This window comes from Tursiops truncatus, chromosome 16 (genome assembly GCF_011762595.2).
Source record: "Tursiops truncatus isolate mTurTru1 chromosome 16, mTurTru1.mat.Y, whole genome shotgun sequence".
NCBI lineage: Eukaryota > Metazoa > Chordata > Mammalia > Artiodactyla > Delphinidae > Tursiops > Tursiops truncatus.
This window is the reverse complement of record NC_047049.1, coordinates 34,935,133-34,959,475: the sequence shown is the minus strand read 5'-3', so window position 1 is coordinate 34,959,475 and position 24,343 is coordinate 34,935,133. Positions and strand designations below refer to the sequence as shown.

The window sequence follows — 24,343 nt, the reverse complement described above, 5'->3', positions numbered from 1 at the left end:
CCACTGGGAGGGAGCTGTGAGGGAGGAAAAGTTTCCACACACTAGAAAGCCCCTTCATTGGAAGAGATGGGAGGTGGTGGGGTGGTGTGGGAGGAAGCTTCGGAGCCACGGGGGAGAGCGCAGCAACAGGGGTGCAGAGGGCAAAGCAGAGAGATTCCCACACAGAGGATCGGTGCTGACCAGCACTCACCAGCCTGAGAGGCTTGTCTGCTCACCCGCCGGGACAGGAGGGGGCTGGGAGCTGAGGCTCGGGCTTCGGAGGTCAGATCCCAGGGAGAGGACTGGAGTTGACTGCGTGAACACAGCCTGAAGGGGGCTAGTGCACCACAGCTAGCCAGGAGGGAGTCTGGGAAAAACTCTGGACCTCCCTAAGAGGCAAGAGACCATTGTTTCCTGGTGCGTGAGGAGAAGGGATTCAGAGCACCGCCTAAATGAGCTCCAGAGACCGGCGTGAGCCACGGCTATCAGTGCAGACCCCAGAGACTGGCATGAGATGCTAAGGCTGCAGCTGCAGCCACCAGGAAGCCTGTGTGCAAGCACAGGTCACTATCCACACCACCCCTCCTGGGAGCCTGGGCAGCCAGCCACTGCCAGGGTCCCATGATCCAGGGACAACTTCCCAGGGAGAGCACACGGCATGCCTCAGGCTGTTGCAACATCACATTGGCCTCTGCTGCTGCAGGCTCGCCCCGCATTCCGTACCCCTCCCTCTCCTTGGCCTGAGTGAGCCAGAGCCTCCAATCAGCTGCTACTTTAACCCCATCTTGTCTGGGCTGGAACAGACACCCTTAGGCGACCTACACACAGAGGCGGGTCCAAATTCAATGCTTAACCCCAGCAGATGTGCAAAAAAAAGAAGAGAAAGGGAAATCTCTCCCAGCAGCCTCAGGAGCACCAGATTAAATCTCCATAATCAACTTGATGTACCCTGCATCTCTGGAATACCTGAATAGACGATGAATCATCCCAAAATTGAGGCAGTGGACTTTGGGAGCAACGATATACGTATATTGTTCCTTTTCCTCTTTATATGAGTGTGTATGTGTATACGTCTTCGTGTGATTTTGTCTGTATAGCTTTGCTTTTACCATTTGTCCTAGGGTTCTGTCTGTCCATTTTTTCTTATTTGTTTGTTTGCTTTAGTATAGTTTTTAGCACTTGTTATCATTGGTGGATTTGGTTTTTCGTTTGGTTGCTCTCTTCTTTCTTTCTTTCTTTTTTCTCTGTTTAATTACTTTTTAATTTTTAATAATTATTTTTTATTTTAATAACTTTTATTTTATTTGTTTCTTTCTTTTTTCTCCCTTTTCTTCTGAGCCATGTGGCTGACAGAGCCTTGGTGCTCCAGCCAGGTGTCAGGCCTGTGCCTCTGAGGTGGGAGAGCCGAGTTCAGGACATTGGTCCACCAGAAACCTCCCAGCTCCATGTAATATCAAATGGCAAAAGCTCTCCCAGAAATCTCCATCTCAATGCTATGACCCAGATCCACCCAATGACCAGCAAGCTACAGTGCTGGATACTCTATGCCAAACAACTAGCAAGACAGGAACACAACCCCACCCATTAGCAGAGAGACTGCCTAAAATCATAATAAGTTCACAGACACCCCAAAGCACACCATCAGATGCGGTCCTGCCCACCAAAAAGACAAGATCCAGCCTCATCCACCAAAACACAGGCACCAGTGCACTCCACCAGGAAGCCTACACAACCCACTGAACCAGCCTTAGCCACTGGGGGCAGACACCAAAAACAACAGGAGTTACGAAGGTTCGTAGCTGTGAGACCCCCAAACACAGTAAGTGAAGCAAAATAAGAAGACAGAGAAATACACAGCAGATGAAGGAGCAAGATAAAAACCCACCAGACCTAACAAATGAAGAGAAAATAGGCAGTCTACCTGAAAAAGAATTCAGAGTAATGTTAGTAAAGATGATCCAAGATCCTGGAAATAGAATGGAGAAAATACAAGAAACGTTTAACAAGGACCTAGAAGAACTAAAGAGCAAACAAAAAATGATGAACAACACAATAAATGAAATTTAAAATTCTCCAGAAGGAATCAATAGCAGAATAACTGAGGCAGAAGAACGGATAAGTGACCTGAAAGATAAAATAGTGGAAATAACTACTGCAGAGCAGAATAAAGAAAAAAGAGTGAAAAGAAATTAGGACAGTCTCAGAGACTTCTGGGACAATATTAAACACACCAAAATTCGAACTATAGGGGTTCCAGAAGAAGAAGAGAAAAAAGAAAGGGACTGAGAAAATATTTGAAGAAATTATAGTTGAAAACTTCCCTAATATGGGAAAGGAAATAGTTAAGTCCAGGAAGCGCAGAGAGTCCCATACAGGATAAATCCAAGGAGAAACACGCCAAGACACATAATAATCAAACTATCAAAAATTAAACATAAAGAAAAAATATTAAAAGAAGCAAGGGAAAAACAACAAATAACATACAAGGGAATCCCCATAAGGTTAACAGCTGATCTATCAGCAGAAACTCTGCAAGCCAGAAGGGAGTGGCAAGACATATTTAAAGTGATGAAAGGGAAAAACCTACAAACAAGATTACTCTACACAGCAAGGAGCTCATTCAGATTAGACAGAGAAATTAAAACCTTTACATACAAGCAAAAGTTAAGAGAATTCAGAACCACCAAACCAGCTTTACAACAAATGCTGAAGGAACTTCTCCAGGCAGGAAACACAAGAGAAGAAAAAGACCTACAATAACAAACCCAAAACAATTAAGGAAATGGTAATAGAAACATACATATTGATAATTACCTTAAATGTAAATGGATTAAATGCTCCAACCAAAAGACATAGACTGGCTGAATGGACACAAAAACAAGACCTGTATATATATCCTGTCTACAAAAGACACAATTCAGACTTAGGGACACATACACACTGAAAGTGAGAGGATGGAAAAAGACACTGCATGCAAATGGAAATCAAAAGAAAGCTGGAGTAGCAATTCTCATATAAGAAAAAATAGACTTTAAAGTAAAGACTATTACAAGAGACAAAGAAGGAAACTACATAATGATCAAGGGATCAATCCAAGAAGAAGATATAACAATTGTAAATATTTATGCACCAAACACAGGAGCACCTCAATACATAAGGCAAATGCTAACAGCCATAAAAGGGGAAATCGACAGTAACACAATCATAGTAGGGAACTTCTACACCCCACTTTCACCAATGGACAGATCATCCAAAATGAAAATAAATAAGGAAACACAAGCTTTAAATGATACATTAAACAAGATGGACTTAATTGAGATTTATAGGACATTCCATCCGAAAACAACCGAATGCACTTTCTTCTCAAGTGCTCATGGAACATTCTCCAGGATAGATCATACCTTGGGTCACAAATCAAGCCTTGGTGAATTTAAGAAAATTGTATCAAGTACCTTTTCTGACCACAATGCTATGAGACTAGATATCAATTACAGGAAAAGATCTGTAAAAAATACAAACACATGGGGGCTAAACAATACACTACTTAATAACCAAGAGATCACTGAAGAAATCAAAGAGGAAATCAAAAAATACCTAGAAACAAATGACAATGAAAACACGACGACCCAAAACCTATGGGATGCAGCAAAAGCAGTTCTAAGAGGGAAGTTTATAATAATACAATCCTACTTCAAGAAGCAAGAAACATCTCAAATAAACAACCTAACTTAGCAGAAGGAAAGGAATCATAAAGATCAGATCAGAAATAAATGAAAAGGAAATGAAGGAAACAATAGCAAAGATCAATAAAACTAAAAGCTGGTTCTTTGAGAAGATCAACAAAATTGATAAACCATTAGCCAGACTCATCAAGAAAAAAAGGGAGAAGACTCAAATCAATAGAAATGAAAAAGGAGAAGAAACAACTGACACTGCAGAAATACAAAGGATCATGAGAGATTACTACAAGCAACTATATGCCAATAAAATGGACAACCTGGAAGAAATGGACAACTTCTTAGAAAAGCACAACCTTCTGAGACTGAACTGGGAAGAAAGAGAAAATATAAACAGACCAATCACAGGCACTGCAATTGAGACTGTCATTTAAAATCTTCCAACAAACAAAAGCCCAGAACCAGATAGCTTCACAGTCGAATTCAATCAAACATTTAGAGAAGAGCTAACACCTGTCCTTCTCAAACTCTTCCAAAACATAGCAGAGGGAGGAACACTCCCAAACTCATTCTACGAGGCCACCATCACCCTGATACCAAAACCAGACAAACACATCATAATCATAGAAAACTACAGGCCAATACCACTGATGAACACAGATGCAAAAATCCTCAACGAAATACTAGCAAACAGAATCCAACAGCACATTAAAAGGATTGTACACCATGATCAAGTGGGGTTTATTCCAGGAATGCAAGGATTCTTCAATATACACAAATCAATCAACGTGATAAACCATATTAACAAATTAAAGGAGAAAAACCATATGACCATCTCAATAGATGCAGAAAATGCATTTGCAAAATTCAACACCCATTTATGATAAAAACCCTCCAGAAAGTAGACACAGAGGGAACTTACCTCAACATAATGAAGGCCATATATGACAAACCTACGGCCAACATCGTTCTCAATGGTGAAAAACTGAAACCATTTCCTCTAAGATCAGAAACAAGACAAGGGTGTCCACTCTCACCACTATTCTTCAACATAGTTTTGGAAGTTTTAGCCACAGCAATCAGAGAAGAAAAAGAAATAAAAGGAATACAAATTGGAAAAGAACAAGTAAAGCTCTCACTGTTTGCAGATGACATGCTCCTATACACAGAGGATCCTAAAGACACTGCCAGAAAACTACTAGAGATAATCAATGAATTTGGTAAAGTAGCAGGATACAAAATTAATGCACAGAAATCTCTGGCATTCCTATACACTAATGATGAAAAATCTGAAAGAGAAATGAAAGAAACACTCCCTTTTACCACTGCAACATAAAGAGTAAAATACCTAGGAATAAACCTACCTAAGGAGACAAAAGACCTGTATGCAGAAAACTATAAGACACTGATGAAAGAAATTAAAGATGATACCAACAGATGGAGAGATATACCATGTTCTTGGATTGGAAGAATCAACATTGTGAAAATGACTCTACTACCCAAAGCAATCTACAGATTCAATGCAATCCCTATCAAACTACCACTGGCATTTTTCACAGAACTAAAACAAAATATTTCACAATTTGTATAGAAACACAAAAGACCCCGAATAGCCAAAGCAATCCTGGGGATGAAAAACGGAGCTGGAGGAATCAGGCTCCTGGACTTCAGACTATACTACAAAGCTACAGTAATCAAGACAATATGGTACTGGCACAAAAACAGAAATATAGATCAATGGAACTGGATAGAAAGCCCAGGGATAAACCCATGCACCTATGGTCAACTAATCTATGACAAAGGAGGCAGGGGTTTACAATGGAGAAAAATCTCTTCAATAAGTGGTGCTGGGAAATCTGGACAGCTACCTGTAAAAGAATGAAATTAGAACACTCCATAACACCATACAGAAAAGTAAACTCAAAATGGAATAAAGACCTAAATGTAAGGTCAGACACTATAAAACTCTTAGATGAAAACATAGGCAGAACCCTCTATGACATAAATCACAGGAAGATCGTTTTTGACCCACCTCCTACAGAAATGGAAATAAAAACAAAAAGAAACAAATGAGATCTAATGAAACTTAAAAGCTTTTGCACAGCAAAGGAAACCATAAACAAGACGAAAAGACAACCCTCAGACTGGAGAAAATATTTGTAAATGAAGCAAGTGACAAAGGATTAATCTCCAAAATTGATGAGTATCTCATTCAGCTCAATATCAAAAAAACAAACAACCCAATCCAAAAATCGGCAGAAGATCTAAATAGACATTTCTCCAAAGAATATATACAGATTGCCAACAAACACATGAAAGAATACTCAACATCATTAATCATTAGAGAAATGCAAATCAGAACTACAATGAGATATCATCTCACACCAGTCAGAATGGCCATCATCAAAAAATCTAGAAACAATAAATGCTGGAGAGGGTGTGGAGAAAAGGGAACCCTCTTGCACTGCTGGTGGGAATGTGAATTGGTTCAGCCACTATGGAGAAGAGTATGGAGGTTCCTTAAAAAACTACAAATAGAACTACCATATGACCCAGCAATCCCACTACTGGGCATATACCCTGAGAAAACCGAAATTCAAAAAGAGTCATGTACCATAATGTTCATTGCAGCTCTATTTACAATAGCCCGGAGATGGAAACAACCTAAGTGCCCATCATCAGATGAATGGATAAAGAAGATGTGGCACATATATACAATGGAATATTACTCAGCCATAAAAAGAAACGAAATTGAGCTATTTGTAATGAGGTGGATAGACCTAGAGTCTGTCATACATAGTGAAGTAAGTCAGAAAGAAAAAGACAAATACTGTATGCTAACACATATATATGGAATTTAAGAAAAAAAAATGTCATGAAGAACCTAGGGGTAAGGCAGGAATAAAGACGCAGACCTCCTAGAGAACGGACTTGAGGTTATGGGGAGGGGGAGGGGTGAGCTGTGACGGGGCGAGAGAGAGTCATGGACATATACACACTAACAAACGTAGTAAGGTAGATAGCTAGTGGGAAGCAGCCGCATGGCACAGGGATATTGGCTCGGTGCTTTGTGACAGCCTGGAGGGGTGGGATAGGGAGGGTGGGAGGGAGGGAGACGCAAGAGGGAAGAGATATGGGAACATATGTATATGTATAACTGATTCACTTTGTTATAAAGCAGAAACTAACACACCATTGTAAAGCAATTATACCCCAATAAAGATGTTAAAAAAAAAAAAAAAAGAAAAGAAAAATCTGAACTAAAGACACCAGTAAAAACTTTTAAATATAGTACATCACTTTCTTGGACCATCACAGAAAATAATATCTTTGAGTATGGTTTGGGTTTTGCTTTGTTTTGAAGTTTAAAATGTTGTATTTAAGGATTATGCTCCTCTGCTTTAATCCAACACTTTATAAGAAAATAAATTTCTGACTTGGCAAAAAAAAAAAAAAGAAATGAAACTGAGTTATTTGTAGTGAGGTGGATGGACCTGGAGAATGTCATACAGAGTGTAGTAAGTCAGAAAGGGGAAGACAAATACCATACGCTAACACATATATATGGAATCAAAAAAAAAAAGGTTATGAAGAACCTAGGGGCAAGACAGGAATAAAGATGCAGACGTAGAGAATGGACTTGAGGACACAGGGAAGGGGACGGGTATGCTGGGACGAAGTGAGACAGTGGCATGGGCTTATATATACTACCAAATATAAAATAGATAGCTAGTAGGAAGCAGCCACATAGCACAGGGAGATCATCTCAGTGCTTTTTGACCATCTAGAAGGGTGAGATAGGGAAGGTGGGGGAGAGATGCAAGAGGGAGGAGATATGGAGGTATATGTATATGTATAGCTGATTCACTTTGTTATAAAGCAGAAACTAACACACCATTGTAAAGCAATTATACTCCAATAAAGATGTTAAAAAAATAAGGTTTTTTTAATTATTATTTAAACTCTTTTTAAGGATAATTGTTTAAACAGAAAGTATAATGATGTAGTATGGGATGTATAGTGAGTGTGTGCATGCATGCATGTGCACACACATACATGTTTGTAAAATGTACGACAACTGTACTATAAAATCTGAGAAGGGAGAAGTAAGAGTATATTGTCGTACGGTTCTTATACCACACATGAAGTGGCATATTATCACTTGAACATAGAGTCTGATTAGTTAATGATGAATTCTCTAACTCCTAAAGTAATCAATAAAATGACAAAACAAAGAGTTAAAACTAAGAAGCCAACAAAGAAAATAAGATAAAATTATAAAAAATTCAATTCCTCCCCAAGCTATATTGTCTAAGATATTAAAAACAAATCTCAGTGAAGTTTAAGGGAGCAATTTGAAGGACATGAGAAGTGGCAGAGGAGCAGAAGGCTGTGAGAAAGAGAGGAATTGACTGAGAGCAGGAAATGGATACTGGGAAGGATGGGAGGGTAAAGATGGGGTGTAGGAAGAAAGCAAGGGAAATTACGGTGACAGAAGGTCAATCATGAGGGAGGTATTTGATATGTCTACACTTTACCATATTTAAATGGTAAAGCCCTGCCGCTTTCCCTAAGCTTGGATTATACAAAAAAAAAGTTAGCCACTACATCTTTCCTCTCTTCTCAATACTCCTCCACCCCTACATTCAACAGATGACTTTATCTCATTTTACATTGGGAAAAATAGCAAACATTGGGTAGGAACTCTCTGATCTTCCCATGAGCATTTTTAGCATCTTACTACATCTGCCCCTAACTGCTGCTTCCTGCCTCCTGGTTCAAATGAAAAAATATTGACCCTCCTTTCTCTCCTTCTCATCTTACCTATGATTTGGCTTTTTCTTTTGCATCATTGTCTCTCCCTGACTACCAGGTCATTCTTTGTGATATACATGCATACTCTACTATCCCTATGCACCCTGCTTTCCACCACATGATCACTGGGCTAAACCTCCTCCCAACCTCCGTCATGCTGACCCGGTTTTGTGGCCAATCTTGAGCTTTGGCTGCCTGCCATGAGCTCCAGTTCTGACCCTTTACCACTGGGAATTTTGACTGTAGCCCTGAATCTTGCCTACATCACATACATTCTCTCCACAGCCATGTTCCTCTTCCTTGTTCCCTGTCATTTGTGACTATATTAAAATTATCCTATGATATATGCAAAGAAAATAATAATATCCCCATCTATGGATAACAAAACTTAGTGAGGTTGAATGATTTACCCAACATTACACAGTAAGTGGAAGATCTGGGATTTAAGCCCAGGTGTTCTGATTACAAATCATTTTATTACCCATAAGTAGTTAAGCTAATGGGAATGGCCGCTGTCTCAGGTGAGCTTTGAAATTCTGACCCCTCTTATTTATTTTTTAAATTTTTATTGTAGTATAGTTGATTTATAATGTTGTACTAGTTTCAGGTGTACAGCAAAGTGAATCTATTATACAAATACATATATTATATCCACTCTTTTTTAGATTCTTTTCCCATACAGGCCATTACAGAGTATTGATTACAGTTCCCTGTGCTATACAGTAGGTCCTTATTAGTTATCTATTTTATGTATAGTAGTATGTATATATCAACACCAATCTTCCAATTTATCCCTCCCCATCCTTTACCCCCTGGTAACCATAAGTTTGTTTTCTATATCTGTAACTCTATTTCTGTTTTGTAGATAAGTTCATTTGTACCCTTTTTTTTAGATTCCACATATAAGCAATATCATATGATATTTGTCTTTCTCTGTCTGACCCCTCTTTAGATTGTACCTGATCTGGGAAATTTCTGAGAGGCTGATTCCCTTTAACAATTATGACAGCTCTCCTGTCCCCTTTGCTGTTCTTCTATCCCTCCAACTCTCAGAAGTCCAGCCCTTAGGGAGGAGGAATTCCTGTTTTGTCTTTGACTGTAGGTTATTTTGATCAGGGATAAGGAATGAGGTGTAGAAATCAGTATAAACCAAGTTCCTACAAAATGTCCTAACCTACCTGAATGCCCAGAACCAATGCAGCAAACTTGTGAGAAGGGGTCCAGAACACCATTTATGTATGTATGTATGTGTACATGCATGCATATTTGTATCTATCACTTGAACTAAAATGCAGTTCACTAGATATTTAATAAAAATATGAAAAGAATACAGTAAATTGGAGGACTTATATTACCAGACATGAAGACTTACTCATAAGTTAAAGTAATCAAAATAGTGTGCCACTAACACAAAGACAAATTGAGCAAAGCAAACACAAATCACACAGTGATTTTATTTAAGCTCTAAAACAGAAAGCATAAGGTCATTATTATTCCTACCACATATAATATAAAATAACATGAAGGACCTAATTTCTAATATATCAGTCATATCAACAATTGTAAATGGGTTAAAATCATCTGTTAAAAGATAAGACTAAATTCAGTTTTAAAAGAGTTATGAAGATGGATGGTGGTGATGATTGCATAACATGATAAATGTCTTTAATATCACTGAACACTTGAAAATGGTTAAGATTGTAAACTTTATATTATTATATTATGTGTATTTTACCACACAAAATATTTTTATTTATAAAAGATAAATCCAAGTGTATATTGTTTATGAGAAACATATGACAGAGGACACAAAAGACTCAAACAAATAGAGAAGTATGCTTTGTTCTTCGATAGGAAACATCAGGTCATAAAAATGTCAGTTCTCCCAAACTTGGCCTATCATCTTTAAACACTATGCAATAAAATTGCTAATAGGAATTATTTGAAACTAGACAACCTAGTTCTAAATTTCACATGGGAAGAAATTTAGCCAAAGATATTCTGAAAAAAGAAAAGTAATAGGAGTGGGTAGTAATACATGTTATGAAGCTACAATAATTTAAGCAATGTGGTAAATGAATTAGCAAATAAGTGGATCAGAATAAAAAGCCAGGTCAGATCCAAATAAATTGAGAAATTTAGTAAATTTTTAAAAGGACACTTCAAGTTAGTAAGAAAAAAGTATTATTCAACAAATAATGCTCAGACAAATGGGTAGCCAGCTGGAGAAGAATAAAATTGAATCCATGGAGCATACCATACATCAAAATAAATTCTAGGTAGATCAAAGATTTGAATGAGAAAGTAACCCATAAAAGTATTAGAAAAAGAGAACTCTCTAAGTTTGACACAAATTCAGCCATAAAGTGTAGGTTGATAAATTTAACTCTTTAAAGACATGCACGTGCACACATAATACACATTTACATGTCAAGAGACACCACCAAAAAGCCAAAATATAAATGACAAAGTGCAGGGGCAGGGCGGGTATCATATTTCAACAAAAGCTTAACATAATAATACAAGTACAAATCAAAAGAGGGACAAGAATGGAAAAATGAACAAAGTTTTATTTTTCAGATATGTATTTTAAAACCCCCTGATTTAAGATGATTTTCTTTCATTTTCCAGTCTTCTATCCTTCTAACACCTCTAATATTATCATTGTTACACTTTATTGAAAACCACTAATTTTCCAGATGTTCTTTCTATATCTTCTCTGTTTGTTCATTTAGCCATCCTAAGATACCAAGTACTCAATACAAATGTCACCATGGCTGGCTTCCCTGATAACCCATGTCTTAATCTGTTTGGGTTGCTATAACAAAATACCACAGACTGGGTGACTTATAAAGAGCAGACATTAACTGCTGACAGTTCTGGAGGTTGAGAAGTCAAGATCAAGGTGCCGGGATGGTTACCTTCTGGTGAGGGCTCTCTTCCTGGTCTGTGTCTGGCACCTTATCCCTGTGTCCTCACATGGTGGAAGGCACCAGTAAGCTCTCTGGGGAATCTTTTATAAGGGCTCTAATCCCATTCATAAGGGCTCCACCTTCAGGACCTAAGCACCTCCCAAAGGCCCCACCTTCTAGTACCATCATATCAGGCATTAGGATTTCAACATATAAATTTGGGGAGAATACAAACATTCATACCATAGCATCCTTTAAGGACAAGTCTAGGGTTAAGCAGTAAATTCAAGTTGACTCTCTTCTACCTTCAGAGGCTACCCAGATGCATCATTAGCTTAAACCCAAGTCTATTTAACTTCTCAATATGGGTTCTTCTCATTCCCAATCAGTAGGTCTGTTGGATGTATCACAAATACCTGCCACATCTCCTGCTATTACTCCTTAGTAGAAATCACTAATTGATCACATCACTCTTTCATGTTGAACCGATAAAACATTACTCTTTTTCAAGACAGACTGCAGCACTTCAAAGACATGGTGACATTCACAGACCCTGCCCAGGATGGATCTAGGTCAGCTTCCACCCTGGGTGGCATTTACCATGGAGTTCGGGGCCTTCATTCAGCCCTCCCCTAAATGTTCCAGTTGCACTCACAAGGCCAGTGCTCCAATTGGTGCCCTTCTAAGTTCATTGATCTTCCTGTGTTGATGAAAAACAGTAACTTTTTTTTTTTTTGGCAGTACGCAGGCCTCTCACTGTTGTGGCCTCACCCATTGCGGAGCACAGGCTCCGGATGCGCAGGTCCAGTGGCCATGGCTCACGGGCCCAGCCGCTCTGCGGCATGTGGGATCCTCCTGGACCGGGGCACAAACCCGTGTCCCCTGCATCGGCAGGCGGAGTCTCAACCACTGCGCCACCAGGGAAGCCCAACAGTAACATTTTTTATTTTATTTTTGTTCTACTTCTAATCCAGAGGAGTCCCTAAACCCTTCTGCCTACAGGATCCCCATCAGGTTTCCACGTCTATAAGTATTTGTCCTGAACCAAAGTCAGCCTGGATTTATATTTGAAATTTCCTGAAATGTAGAGAAGAGGAAGAGGAAGGAAAAGGATGTTATTGTTGTTGAATGCCTATCCGCTGAGAACAGCAGAAGGACCATTTTTGGTTTTGCCAAAATTAGCATTGCTAGATAAATGAGAGCCTGTGTCTTCCCGGTTGCCAGGAGAGCATGCCATCTAATTTTAGCTCACTGTGTAAATATAACCGGCACTGGTATGCACTGGCCTTTAACATTTGACAAGGCTCAATGACATCCGGTAGCAGCCAAAGAAGTGCCTGTACTGCCCCACGATTGACCGGGCTTCCTGGGGCCATAGGCCCCTGCTCCTCCTAGACATACTGATTTTCCACTTGGAAATGACTTTGGAGATCCTTTGACCTGACCCCATGCATGGAGTGTGGCCTCCTCCACTTCTCCAAGCAGAAAACTGCCCCAGCAACGGCAATTTTAATAAGGCAACATCCTTAATGAGTTAATGCTTGAGTTAATATGGGTAAAGCATTTAGAAGAGTTCCTGGAAGATGATAAACACTTAATAAATGTTAATTATTATTTTATCATTGTTGTGGGTTGAAATCACAGCTCCTCATTTACCAGTTGGATGACCTTAGGCAAGATGACGTAAGCCTTGATTTCCTCATCTGTAAAATGGTCATAAGGAAAAGCCCTACCTGATCGTGTAGCTGTTAGGAGCGAATGAGTCGAAACCTATAAAGGTCCTGGCTTCTGCCTGGCACCTGTGTATGCCCAGGATGTGGCAGTTGCTCTTGGTATCTCTTCAGACACTCAAGAGTCTGAATTTTCAGTTGACAGTCATACTGACAAACCACTCAACTTAGATTTTTCCAGAAACAATTTCAGAGTGACTAAAGAAATTCAGAGGAGATGTATATGTGTTCATTGTCACTATTTTTTCTTGATGGCTACTGAGATTAAGATCATGATAAAGACAAAATTGTTCTCAAATGTGTAAAAATAATCATAGAAAAGCGTTCAAGAAAGAAAGGAAATACTTCTGGGTTGGTTTTTTTCCCCCCCTTTATCTTGTTGTTTCTGGGTGGGTTTTGTTTTGTTTGTTTTTATCTCAAAGTTAGTTACAAGAGTAAGAGTGATAGAGTAATGACTAGAGTGGATTACTCCAAAGGTCCTTGAAAGACATAGATAATAATTGAGGTAGGTAAAAATGGCATATGACTTCTCTACAGATTATGTGTATCTGAAGAAAGCCCTGAAGGGACTAATATAAACTGATGGATAATCCCCCAAGTTTTCTTCATTGGCTTAAGTGTGTATCATGTTATTTCTTTTTAGCAACCAGTTAATTGTGCTAGCCATGTTTTTGCTTAGGCTAACATTAGCTGTTATTATTTCCTGAGCCAGCCAGGCAATTGGTACAAGATAGCGACATGAGAAAGGAGTTGGTTCAGAGTTTTAAAACTGGCAACAGAACAACTGCAAGGCAAATAATTCAGTATTTAAATGTGGAATATTGCTAGATCATTTTCTTTTCATGGAGAAGCATTTCTTTTCGGTAAACTATTTCTACTATTACAAAAATGTACTCCCAGGAGTTTGCCCTCATTTGTAGTTTCTTTTAGAGGCAAAGGCATCATGGCAAAGACAGAATTGCTGAGTGTGGTCTTTGGCAAACACCTCCCTCCTCCCTCTCAGGGACTCTCAGGGGAGCCGTGGTCAAACTGTGCTCCTCGGTAATAACAGGTCATGGCAAGTAGGGAGACATTTCTCCTTTCTACCTCGAACCCCAGTATGAGGAGACTTCTCTTTATGGCTCTAGTGAAAAGAGGACAAGCCCCAGAAATCAGACAGACTGAGTTTAAAACCCCACTCTATAATCACAAGCTGTGTGACCTAGGGCAAATTACTGAACCTCTCAGAACCTCTAAACAGGAACAGTGGTCCCTGCTTTGCATGCTTGCTTTTAGCTCAATAAATGTTAGTGCTTTGCATGCTTAGTTCTGTTTAAGCCTCCTAACACCTCTGTGAGGTGGGTATTAGTATTAGTCATATTTCATAGATGAGAAAACCAAAACCGGTCAGTGGTTCAAAAGTCATATGCGTTGCTACTGTGAGGCTTCTAGCATGCCACTGGTGAATGCTGCACGCGGCATGACGAATTACCCTCCCTGATGGAAATTTGGTTCAGATACTCCAAACAGATGCACAGTACTTGCCACTAGCAGGAGGCAGAAGGGAGAAGATGAATATAGCCTCGCTGCATCCAGCCTCCTTTCTGCCGATCCGGCTCCCTCCCCTTTCCCCGCTCTATGTTAATGACAGTTTTTCTGAACTGTCAATTGAGTTGACTAGAGTAGCTGTTCTTCTTAAAGTAGCAAGATTTGCATCTCATTTCTCCTGTTAACAGACCTTGTTGCTCAGTCCCCCACTGCAACCCCACCACACACACGTGCACACACACGAACCGCTTGGAATAGGCCTGTCTGCAGTAGGGGATTCAAAGACCAACACAAAAAGAAACAGAGACCAGCAGAAGTGAAAAATGCATGTGCAGAAGACAACTCAGGCCTCTTAAGGAAAAGGCCATTGAGTCCCTGCGTCTGAGGTCTCTGGGCCCTGCCCTCCTGAGGCCTGGTTGTTCATCTCTTTCTTCAATTCTGCAAGCTTCTTAGAATCCCTCCCTCCCAGCTACCTGAGCCAGTTTGAGAAAGTAAATTGGAGTTGGGTATTTGCAGCCAAAGGAGTTCTATTTTAGTGTACTCAAGTCTTCCATCAGAAAGTTGAGGAGAAAGAATTCTAAATGTAAGTATACTTTTCACATTGCCGAGGATGACTCTACACTCGTTCATTCAACACACTTGAACTGAATGCTGACTCCATGCCATACACTGTGCTAAGGGCTGGCAGTCCAAGGATGGATAAGACATGGTCCCGCCAGAAAGGAGCTTACAGTCTAGAAGAGGAAGATGGACACTGAGTTAAAATGCAATCAAATGTCACCTGTGTTTCAATAAAGGTCATGGGGAACTATAGGTGTGGGAAGAAAACAAGTAGTCGATTCTTCCTGGAAGTTTCAGGAAAGGCTTCAGAGAGATAATGACCCTTTGCTGACATTTGAAAGTCAAGTGTCGTCCAGGACTTTGCTGTTCAAAGTGTGGTCCAGAGACCAGCAGCATCAATGTCTAGAAATACAGAACCTGTGGCCCCTCTTGAGGCCTAATGAATCAGCATTGGAATTTTAACATGATCCCAAGGTGATGCCGTGGGAGGCTCTGAGAAGTGCTGATCTAGGCAACAGGAAGGGCAGAGGGAGAGGAATTTCAGGCAGAGGGAAGAGTTTGAATGAAGGCTGGCAGATATGATAGCACGTCATCTGTGAGACTATAAGCCACAGCAGAGGGTTTGAGGGAAGCTGTGGCAGGAATGAAGGCTGGTCCAGCCCACAGAAGGCCTTATAATCCATGCGGGGAGAGCTGGGATTTATCCTATGGGCAGCGGGAGTCAATAAAGTACGTAAATTAGGAGTGTGACAACATCAGATTGCATGCTTAAAAGCAGAGTAAGAAACCTTTCTAGCAAGCAGAGCAATAGATGAAGTTTGGACGTGATCCTGATGAGAGGGGAGCCACGGAGAGAGTTAAGGAAAGAGAGTACAATTATTTGATTGATTCGATGCCATGCCATTTAGTTTCAATTCTTAAAGCTCAATGCCTGACAATAGTGTGGAAGACAGATTAGAGAGAGGGTCATTCCAAAGGCAGAGAGGCCAACTGGCATACTCTTATCCTGGTTAAGAGGTGATGAAGATCTAATCTACAAAAGCAGCAATGCGCATGGAGAGGAAAAGACGGCTTTCAGAGAGTAAATGAGGTGGAATCTGAAAAACTTCCTCCGTGCTGGGAAACCACACGCCAGAGTTGGGTGGAGCAAGGATTTCTGGCTTATATGACAGAAGAGAAGGGTCAGTACTGGAAGCAAAGCTCCTAAGTTCTGTTCAGGGTCTGTTGAGTTTGGGCCCTCTGTGAGACGTAGACGTGGAGATAAACAGACACGACACGTTAGCATCAAACACCAACCTTCATGTACAAGACCTCTCTTGAATTTCCTCAATTAGAACCTTCTTTACTTACTTAGAAAGTATTTAATTAATTCCATAAAAAATTAGCTCTGATGTAGAATTCAGTGGCGGTGAACACAGACTCCACACCTGGAAGCCAACCTTCTACCTGTTCCCTCTGCTTCCTGCGCGTATGGCATGGAGACCTATCGAAGGGGCAGCCAAATACAGAGTGTGATGCTGGGGACAGGACAGATAACTTCTCTCTGTCCTCCCTAAATGCCCCCAGATCCCTGAAGCCTTAAGTACAATTCAATTTAACAAGTAATAATTGAGCAGCTGGCACGGCTCAAGCCCTGTGTTAGGCACTAGGGTTACAACAATAAACAAGAGGAAAAGTGTTCTAGCCCTCACGGGGCTTCCATCTAGCAAGGAAGACAATAGTTAAACAGCAAAGAAATGTGGTGGATACAAAGATCTTCGGTTCAGTTCTCCCTTCAGGAAAGGACTCGTTGCCCAGCTGTAAATAGCGTGGTTAGGGACTTCCCTGGTGGCACAGTGGTTAGGAATCTGCCTGCCAATGCAGGGGACACGGGTTTGATCCCTGGTCCGGGAAGATCCCACATGCCACGGAGCAACTAAGCCCGTGCACTGCAACTACTGGACCTGCGCTCTAGAGCCCACGAGCCACAGCTACTGAGCCCTCGTGCCACAACTACTGAAGCCCGCGCACCTAGCAGTCACGCTCTACAACAAGAGAAGCCACTGCAATGAGAAGCCCGCATACCACAATGAAGACCCAACGCAGGCGAAAATAAATAAATAAATAATTTTTTAATTTTTTTAAAGTGTGGTTAGCTAACAGCCTCCAGCCCTTAGCACCTTCAGGTCTACCTCAGCTTATAAGCCAAGGTCACTATTCTCACAGCAGCTCCCAGACGATGGCTGCGCAAAGCAGCGGTAGCTGAGAGCATGCACTTCTTGGGGTGACCCCCAGCTAGAGTTGCCAGATTTAGCAAATAAAAACACAGGACACCCAGTTAAATTTGCATTGCAGATTAGCAGTGAATATTTTTTAGTTTAAGTATGTACCAAATATTGCATGGGACGTGCTTATATTTAAAAAATTATTTATCTGCAAGGCAAATTTAACTGAGCCTCCTCTCATCTGGCAAACTTACTCCCCAGTCCATGGCTGAGCAAAGCAGTCGTACACTCAGTCTCAGATGGTATTAGCAATCTTTCCTCCAGAGCTCTTGTTGGGTTGGCCAAAACTTTGTCATGTCTTTATCCTGGTCTATGGCTCTCTACACAATCCTGATTTGTCTCCTTTCCCTTTCACAGGTGTTACTCTCCAATAAATCTTCCACACTTCTAACTCCATTTCAGCATCTGCTTCTCAGAGAACTCAACTTCGACAGTTGGTATCAAGAATGACCTGAGAAAGCAAGTGACAAAAGAAAGGTCTGGGGACTGGATCACTCACCACCCAGATGGTTATGAAGACCCACATCCCTGGTGGTAGGTAGTGTGCAGATAGCCCTTGGCATTAGATGGTGGTCCAGTTGTCAGAAGGTTCATCAAGAGTGAGCTGGGATGGCATGTAGGCAGGGGGGAATGTACTGATTCAAGCGTTTGAAATGAACATTGGGATCTGTAAGTATAAGGATGATGGAAGTAGATGATTATCATTAAGTTCCTTGATGCCCTACAGGAAGATAATGAAAAACTGGGAACAGTTAACCGTTGAAACTAAGTGTGAAAGGAATCTCTACAAAGAAGCCCTCCTACTGTGGGTGAGCAGAAAAGCTGAAGATGGAACACAGGATTTAACCGTGTCACAGAACATCAGAAACCATTGAATGTTCAACCAAAGCGGGGCTGTTATGCCAAAGGCACGGCCTAGTTGGCAAAACCTGGGACCATGACATGTGGGACTGGAGCATTTGGGTGGATGCTCCCCAGACGCCTCTGACCTTCTGAGCCTGTCGGCGCAGCTCACCACTCTCCAGTAAGAACCAGCACACTTCTGCGCATATAGACCGTACAGAGGGCTTACCGTGAAAAGACAGCACGTGGCTCCCTCTTCCTCTCCTAGACATTGGGCCTATCATCAGGGTTAAGTCCCAGCATAACCCAGCCAGGGATATGCTGCGCCTGATAAGGGAAGAAAGGGGCCACAACCCCAAAGGAACTGCAAGATGGGATCGGGTGGTGGATCAAGGGGACTGGAACATATGCCTAGATAAAGGAGAGTGTTTTTTTTTTTTTAAACTTTGGTCACTCTCTTAAGATACAGGAAACACCCCAGGAAACAATACAAACTTGCTGCTAGGGCGGCTTCTAGAAGCCTGGAGAAAACAATGGCCCATACTGAACGGTGCACATGCAGACACAGACGAAGAATGAAAAGGCGCAGGGAAGTGGGCTTGCAGGGGTGGTTGTGTTAGTGAGCCCAGAAGACCCATCAGAGGACACACTATCTCCCAAGGCCACCGAGAATGTGCTGGAGAGAAGGGAGTGGCCAGCGTCACTAAGCGGTTCAGTGGTGGCACTCCTGGGGCCAGGGCTGACGATAGAAGAATCCATCACAAAACTTGGCTCACTGGTGGCAACGGGGATGTTTCTTCCCTCTTCTGGGCTGAATGGTGGCCACTGGGTACATACACACACACACACACACACACACACACACACACACACACACACACGGTTGGCCAAAAGTTTGTTCGGGTTTTCCCGTAAGATGTTACAGAAAAACGCAAACGATCTTTTTGGCCAACCCAATATATATCCACCTCCTAGTTCCTGGAATCTGTGAACATTACCTTATTTGGAAAAAGAGTCTTTGCCTATCTGAATAGGTCAAGGATCTGCAGATGAAGAGATCATAATGGATTATCTGGATGGGCCTTAACTGTAATCTCCTGAGAGGCACACAGAAGAGAGAGACACAGAGAAGGCAGAGGAGGTGGAGACTGGACGTATGCAGCCACAGCTAAGGATGTCCAGAGTCCCCAGAAGCTGGCGGAGAAAAGTAACCAATTCTCCCCTGGAGCCTTCAGAGGGAGTGCAGCCCTGCTGACTCCTTGCTTTTGGACTTCTGGCCTAGAGAACTGTGAGAGAATAAAGCCACCCACGTTTGTAATAATTCGTCGCGGCAGCCACAGGAAACAAATACACTCCCCTTTTCTTTTCACAGCTGACACTCCCCAGCCTTTTCCACTCCTGACTACAATTCTGCATTTGCTTTCTGGAGACCCCAACCTGCAACAGCATGATAGAATACAACTAAATTGTTTTCCTGGGGAGAGTATATAGGAGGGATACTTAGCCCAGTCTTGGGGGAGTGGGAGGGCTTTCCGGAGGCAGTGACATCTCAGGTGGCCTGAAGGATGGGTAGAAGTCAGCCAAATAAAGACATGCCAAAGAGAGTGTAACATACTCAAGGAAGCAAAAACTACCCAGTATGGGGAGGAGTTGTGGGAGATAAGGGCAGTGAGGCAAGGAGAGGCCAGATCAAACTGGGCTTTGCAAGTGATCTGGGTCTTTGTACCTAATCCTAAAAGGATTTTAAACAGAGGGTGCCATGATCGCGGCATTTCACTAATAAAGATTAATTCCTTTGGCTTAAAAGCATTGCCAGCACACAGCTATTCCTGGGACAGATACCACAGTAAAACCTCCTCGTGTATCAACGTCCTTTGTGTGACGAGCTGTATCCAATCCTATCCTAAGAATGTTTTTGCTGGGGAGATGGAAACATTATGATGGCCTCAGGCAGCCCTTGCTTCAAAATTTGATAAGGACAGTTCACAGCCTCTTCTCAATCTTAATATAATAAAGCGCTATGCAAAGGCAGTTTCAAGTCCTCCCTTCCTTCCAACAAGCTGGGTAACCCTAAATCCCTTCTGAAGAGACATTCTGGAGCTGTCTTTGGCCGTGGCCTTCAGGACAAGAAGAGTTTTCAACACAGGGAGGAGTAGAAAGGATGCAGAAAACAGCACCACCATCTGCCACCTTGGAATCCTCCCCAGGGACTGAGCCCCCGGGGACTGCAAGGTGTCATTATCTCACCAGCATGTGAGCTAGCACAGCTGCAAGATATGACCAGTCCCAGGCAGGAAGAGACATCAGCACCCACTCTAGGAAGGCCTGGCCTCCACAGGAAATTGTTACCTTACCTCCCTTGGGGAACAAAGAACAAACTTTGATGCGGCATCTAAAACGAGTGGCCTGAGGGCCATATCTGGTGTACTTTCTCTGATCCTCCAGTGCTATTGTTGTCATTTGTTATGGCACCAACATTCATTTTAGAAGAGTTCATGGGACGGTCCAGACTTCCGGGTTCTCTTGTCAAATCAGGAGCCCTGGCTTTAATTCACCCGCATTCCTGCAGTGACTAGAGTGCAGCGGCCACCCCCTTCACAAGGGACAAGCCAGCTTCCATCTACACTGCCCCTGCCCTCCCGATTTTCTCCTCATCACAGAGCCGAGTGTTTTGTTTTTCTGATGCAGGTCGAAGAAATATTTATTCCCAGCCAAAGTGGGAAAATGAATAGTACATTGAAAAAGCCAGAACTTCGAAACAAGCAGACAAGGCTACACAGTGTTTTTCCTCTGACGGCAGCCAGCTTCATTCATTGAATTCATGTGACCAAGTTTGTGACCCTTGATTTAAGTGTTTCTGGGGCCTCAGCACCCCCGGCCTCCTGGTCCAGTTCCTCTGTTCTGCCTGCAGCTTCCCTCCCACCCTCCAGGATGAGCCTCCAGGCCTTGCCTGTATCCCGGTGGCCGAGCATCACTGCAGAGTGGAACCACACCAGCGATATATCAGGGGAGATGTTCCTGGGTCCCTGGGGAATGGCAAGCTTCTGGGAAGAAGCCACAGACAGAAATACTGGGGGAATGGCAGAGAGAACTTTGGCAGAGTGGCTCTGACCAAAAAGGAGATTATTTCAGTTACCTCTTTCTTCTTTGCCTTCCCTAAGTTATGGTTAACACACCCGGGCACCCAGTCTAGAATTGCCTCACTGTTCATTGTACCGACAAATGGAACTAGAGTCTGCTCCTGAATTACCCTTCCTTGTTCAAAACCACTGGGGCAGGAGTGTGATGGGGGTTGGAGTGGCTGCTAATTGACCCAGGAGCTCGCACGCAGGGTGGCCTCGTGGTGGGAGGGGTGCAGTTTCATCTGCTTATTCTCCAGGCCAGAGTGTCCTGCAGGGTGGCGTTGGGGTGGGACAGGTGAGAGGGGGAGCAGAGCTCCCTGGCAGGGAACGTTTCATCACTGATATTGTTCAGAATCTCCGGCACAACTCGGTACTCACTAATTCAGTGTTGGCAACAGTGCTTTCTATTCCGTTTTATTAGTGCCTGTAAATCCTCTACAGAAAGGGCGTCCTCTTATCGCTTGCACCCAGGGCAGCCCACCCACCCTCCTCTACCTTGAAGTGTCATTGCTCCCCTACCTCCACTGAAGCTCCATGGCCCTCCCAGAGCCACACAGAATGAGCCTATTAAACCAGACCTCGCTAACTCACATCCCATCTGATTGAATCCTCCCAGCAACCTGCAAGGTCCTGTAATCATGCTCACTTTTTCAGATGAGGAACTGGGGCTTAGGGAGGGGAAGTGACTCTCCCAAGGTCGCAACTAGGAAGTGGTGAAGGACAGATGAATCCAGGTTCTCAGGACTTCAAGTGCTTGTGCTGTACTGACCCGCTCACCCACTTGGTTCCTTTCCGAGCAGGCTCCCAATCTTGCCCACTTCTGGCCTGGCACCTGCGGTTTCTGTTTCAGCCTCGGCTGGCCCACTGAACGGAGCGCCAGGGCATCTCTTCCCTGACTCAGACCTTTGCTTTTCTTCTCCACCAAGTTTAGGATTCTCTCTCTTTCTGTGTTGCCTCTAGAGTTCCCCAGGAAGATTCCCCCACCCAATCCAACCTGGCTGGAAGGAGGTCCTCCTACCTTGTGGGTCTGCCCATCTTCTGTGAATACGATTTGAACTGCCTGGTAATGCCTGTGTGTGGGCAGGGGCCGGGGGGAATCTGGGGGTATGGAATGGTATAGATGCATGGGATGGGGCAGTCCTATTAGGACAGAGTAGGTAGGTAGAGATACCGGGAGAAAACTAGGAGTAACAGACTTGCCTGTGCATGCTTTCTAAGCACTGCTTCCACACAGGTTTCCTGCCTGCAAGACCATTCCTTGAGTTGGCCTTTCCTCTTCCTGCCTAATGCTATTCAGGAACAATTCCTTTGTTTTGCTTCCTGAACGCACTGTCAGTGCTCAATCCGTCAGTGCAATTCCCCAGCAGCAGAATAATAAAGAGGCATTCCTCCTTGGCCCTTCACTAGGTCCTCTCTCTTGTCTCTCAGACCCAGGACCTTAGGAGCCAGCCATGGGCACTTGCCACCCCTGTGCTGCTATGCAGGGAGGACAGCTTCTAGGACACCAGGAGCCGCGATGTCCTAATACGAAAGAAGGAACAGGGAAAAAGGTATATTTTAAATGAACAATGCCATTTAAGTACTACAAAATGGTTTTAGAAGTGGATTTTAACTTCATAAGTAATGCATATTCATTGAAGAAAAATTAGAAAATCTATTTATGCAAAAAGATAAAAATCTCACCACACATATGGGAACCATTGATAATCTCTGATTGCATATTCTCCAAGATTTTTCCCATTAATATGATTATGTATGTCATGTATGTGTTTTTATAACAAGCATGAGAAGCACAGGCAGTTTTGTAACCTGCTTTTCTAAGGAATTGATTATTACACCTTTGGTATAGTTCAATCATCTTCCAGAGATCCAGGTTTCCCTATACGACACTCTAACTTTTTGTAATTTAATGCATCATTTACCACACAAGTGACTATAGGTGGGCCAGGAACGAAAAGAATTAATTTTTTTAAATTATTATTTCTGACCTAAGGTCGGCCTATTATGTGCCGTGAGCTATATGCACCATCTCATTTAATCCTTACATTAAATTGATTTATCACTCTCATTGTATAGGTAGAAAAAAACCCTGGGCTTAGAGAGGTTCATTAACCTTCCCAAGGTCACACAGCTGGGAATCGGCAGCTCCACTCCTGTCTCTTTGACATCAAAATCAAGCTCTTTCCAAATTAATGATGTCGATGAAATAGACCTTGACCTGGCGCAGGCAGGAGACATGTGTAGCAATACTGATCATGTGATGTAGACCGTAAAAGAAAGCACCCACCGTTACCCCGGGCCCATCACCAGCACTTGGTGTGAATGTCTCTGATGGAGGCCCCCCCCGAAGGTCAACTTCAGCCTCTACTGATGAGCCTTCTCTTAAGCACCCCAGGCAAACTGAAACAGCTGAGCCGGCTTATTAAAGGGCAGAAGCAACTTGGCCTTCTCAGTATATAGAAAAGTAGGCAGATATGATCATCAATTGGGATAACATCTCAACCGGCTGGAGCTGACTGGCAACTGTACCAGCCCTAAGATGGGCTCCAGGGAATCCTGGGCTAGCACACTCAGGCGCCATTAAATTCAACTTCTCCTTGGGAAAAGGGTCCCTTCCGTTTCTTGTAAAAACTCAGGATAAAACAGGCGAATTTCCTAGTGGTCACCCCTGGACATTGGCTGACCACAGTCTGAATGAGCAGGACAAACAATTACTGCATATTAGGGCAGCTTTTTTTCTTCAGGGGATGAAACCCGAGAATGCATGTGCCCACTTGCAGACTTCGGTATTTCTGCTGTAAAGTTGGAAGGATTAGCACTCTATAACTTGACTCTTCGCTTGTATGGGGAGTAATTATTTGTTAGAACAACAGCCATTCGTTCCTTCAATGTTACAGTCATAACTAAACTATT

At 42.5% G+C, this 24,343-nt stretch overlaps 1 long non-coding RNA gene across 1 annotated transcript in view; it reads left to right on the top strand.

The window, feature by feature from the left end:
- Positions 1 to 22,976, top strand: part of LOC141276816 (uncharacterized) — a 135,294-nt gene extending 112,318 nt beyond the window's left edge. The window contains exons 3-5 of the long non-coding RNA XR_012326993.1: positions 17,823 to 17,999; positions 22,391 to 22,493; positions 22,859 to 22,976. This is a non-coding gene — a long non-coding RNA (uncharacterized lncRNA). The remainder of the gene's footprint in view (positions 1 to 17,822; positions 18,000 to 22,390; positions 22,494 to 22,858) is intronic.
- Positions 22,977 to 24,343: the final 1,367 nt, after the last annotated feature.